The following is a 3705-nucleotide window of genomic DNA, read 5'->3' as shown; positions in this document are numbered from 1 at the left end:
TGTCTATACTGTATTCCTATATTCTACCTTATATTTTTTCCTTAATTTTTATAGATAGAAATTAAGAGAGAGAGAAAAAGAAAGAAACCTAGATAGAGAGAGATACTCCCTGCAGCCTAACTTTTCATTTAGGCATTTCTTTTAGCCACCTTACTTTATCTATACTCCCCAGAATAGAATACACCATCTTTATTATAATACAAAACCAGACATGCCCAACTGCTTCCTATGGGACTCCCAACCCCTTTCGCCAAGTCTGTGGTTGTTGTTCCTGGCTCCATCTGTGGGAGGCCTACCTATTTCTCTGTGGGAGGCCCACTCCCACTTTTTTCCCAGGGTACTCTTGAAGAGGGAGGAGGGAAAAATATTTATATGGAAGGATAGAGGTGAGAGAAACAGATAGACACACGGGATAGCCTTGGGAGGGCCTGGATCTATATCCACTGGCCCCTCCTGTCTCTTTTAAAGGCCCTTTTATAGGAATGCTGAGGGATGGAGCAAAAGACCTCCCCTTAGCACAGTCAACTATAGACCCTTCCAATCACCATGTAACCACACACATGGTCAAGCAATCCTCTAATGCAGCCCTGCTGGGTAAAGCAAGCTCAGATATCACTAGGAAACCTTTGTGGGCCTCCACACAAATATTAATAGACAGTGATAAAAATAAAGACAGCCGGGCGGTGGTGGCGCACGCCTTTAATCCCAGCACTCGGGAGGCAGAGCCAGGCGGATCTCTGAGTTGGAGGCCAGCCTGGACTACCAAGTGAGTTCCAGGAAAGGCGCAAAGCTACACAGAGAAACCCTGTCTCGAAAAACCAAAAAAAAAAATAAAATAAAAAAAAAAATAAAGATAAACTGCCCTAAACTATATACAATGTGACTTTGAATTGTGTCTCTGGCATAACAAATTTGTATCATGGTCATCATTTGTTTATCAATATTTCATCACAGATATGTGTATTACATTCTATGAATTTCTGGATTTGTGTTATTAAACAGAAACATTTTTAAAAATTAGTAATTGACATTCTTCGATCTTACAGTGCTAATTTCCCCCATACTCCTTTGGTAAGGCTTCCCTATAGCTGTTTCCTGATGGGTTTATTTTGCAAAGAAGCAGGTTGTATTTAGATATTCAGGAATATATATGTATATACACATTCATATATGTGTGTAACAACAATTAATGAAAAAAGGAGACTGAATTTGAAAGTGGACAAGGAGCGGTACATGGGAGGAGTGTTTGAGAGAGGAAAGGGGGGGAAATGATGTAATTACGTTATAACTTCAAGAAATAAAACATTAGAAATGAAACAAAGAAAAAATAACAAACATTTGCTGTTCCATCTTTGTTAATATTTATTTATTCTTAGCTGTCAGATCCCATGAAGCTGGAGTTACAGATGATTGTGTACCACACTGTGGATGCTGGGATTTGAACCCAGCCAGGTACTGTGCAAGAGCAGCAAGGATTCTCAACCTCTGAGCCATTTCTCCAGCCCCTTTTCCTATTTAATTTTTTTTTATTTTTCATTCTTTTTTTTTTATTTGGTTTCCAGGTCTGTGTTCTGCAATTGCCTTTATGTGCATAGCATACTAGAGAGCAGGCACTAGTTGAACAAGTATTTTGTTAATGAATTTATAATATTACATGGAGATTTCCATTTTAATCAGGCTTAAGCTGAAGAATGATAATGATGACACACAAGCAACATAAAAAAATGAAATACTCAGTGCAACGTTATAAATTTATTAAGAAAAATCTCTACAACCCCTGTGTCTGTGTCTTTTTTCATTTCCCAGGTTCATTTTCTTCTGTTATTAATGTTTCAGGCTGTGTTTCTCAACATGGATTTGCTCATAATTAAATAATTTACTCATAATTAGATAAACATTTATTTATTTCTTTTTCATTTCTTATATTTGGATTCCTAAAATGAGTATAATGCCTACAGTACACTAAAAATTACACAAATATTGACTCAATGCATGGACTTCATGTATGTGCACTGAAAGATGACTGTGGATTTTCAGGTAGAATATATCTCTTAAAATCCCTATAAATAAATTAATTTTCAAAGGCTCTTTATAACATTTCAGTGTAGTAGAGTGAAAACTAAGTAAAATATTAGATTCATTGGTTATAGCATATGAACAGGATTTTTTATTATGCAACCTTTTAAGATTTGTGTTACATCTGGTAACCCAATATTTGTGGCACAAATTCACAAAGAAGCCACTTGCCTATGACTTTTCTGTCCCCAGCTCAAGCCTGAGCTGCACAAGACCACTTGTGGTGGTGCACGTAGGTAGGATTTGCTGAAGGAGGTGGACATAGGAGGATCCCAAGTTTGGTGCCAGCCTGGGAGGCTTGCTGAGAAGAAACTGTGTCTGGGGCTGGGCCAGGCCACAAATGGTGGTAGTGCGACCTTGGAGGCTGTGGCTGCTTCTCCTCATTGCTGGTTGCTTCTCATTGTGTTGGTGGCAGCAGTGATACTTCTACCAGGGATGAAGCATTTACTGCTACTTGTCCAGAGAACAATTATCAGGACCATCGTGTTACAAGAAAGCATTGGCAAAGGTTGGTTTGGAGAAGTTTGGCCAGACAAGTGGTGGGGAGAAGAAGTTGCTGTGAAGATATTCTCTTCTAGGGAAGAATGTTCATGGTTCCGAGAGGCAGAGATTTATCAGACTGTGATGGTATGCCATGAAAACATCCTAGGATTTATAGCAGCAGACAACAAAGACAATGGCACATGAACTCAGCTGTGGCTGTTGTCAGATTACCATGAGCATGGATCCATTTTAATTACTTGAATAGCTACACTGTTACAATGGAAGGGATGATCAAACTCACTCTGTCCTTGGCAAGCAGTCTTGCCTGTCTTCACATGGAGATTGTTGGTACCCAAGGAAAGCCAGCTATTGCTCACAGAGATTTGAAATCAAAGAATATCTTGGTGAAGAAGAATGGAACTTGTTTTATTGAAAACTTGGGACTGGCTGTGAGACACAATTCTGCCACTGATAGAGATGATATTGCTCCAAACCACAGAATAGGAACTAAAAGTTTCCTTCAGGGAACCATGACCATGCCTAACAGTGACTTTGAAGTCTAAGGGAAGATGATGCAACCCCCACAATGATGATTGTGGACTATGATAAGACATTAAGATCACAAACACCAACCAAAGATCAGCTTTGGACTACAAACTGCTCAGAACAATTTCAAGAGGGCTAGCTGAGATGATCCAGCCTCAAAGACTACTCAAGCAAGGACTTGAGACAAGCCCTGCACTTTCGAATTATGCAGAGACTGGACAACAAATGTTACTCTCCTAGAACTTGACAATTAACCCCAAATTTTCTTTTCAGGATCCCCTAAAGATGCCTTTGCCTCCAATCAGCAGGAAGTAATTCTTAAAATTACATGAAGCCCAAAATCCCAAGAGATGGGGTAGGTGATTTTTGGTCATTCAGTGGGTTATGGATAATTGTCATTGTTTAGGATCATTGGTTACAAGTTGTCAATTAATAATGGTCAGGAAAAAAGCTAAACAAAGGAGATTAGATTCAGAGTTCTTTTTTAAAAAAATAGGATATAGATAAGAGGTAGATTATTGAATCTACTCTTAAAAATAAATAAATGATAGGATAAAAAGGTAGATTATTGAATCTACTCTGAAGAGAAAAAAAAGAGGA

General features: G+C 38.5%; 1 pseudogene; it reads left to right on the top strand.

Annotated features, from left to right (window-relative positions):
- The first annotated feature begins 2019 nt into the window (after nucleotides 1-2019).
- Nucleotides 2020-3122, top strand: LOC128099563 (TGF-beta receptor type-1-like; annotated as a pseudogene).
- The last annotated feature ends 583 nt before the right edge of the window (nucleotides 3123-3705 follow it).

This window comes from Peromyscus californicus, unplaced genomic scaffold (assembly GCF_007827085.1).
Source record: "Peromyscus californicus insignis strain IS unplaced genomic scaffold, ASM782708v3 Scaffold_6__1_contigs__length_162567912, whole genome shotgun sequence".
NCBI lineage: Eukaryota > Metazoa > Chordata > Mammalia > Rodentia > Cricetidae > Peromyscus > Peromyscus californicus.
Note: the sequence above shows the minus strand (reverse complement) of the source record. Positions and strands in the feature narration are given on the sequence as shown.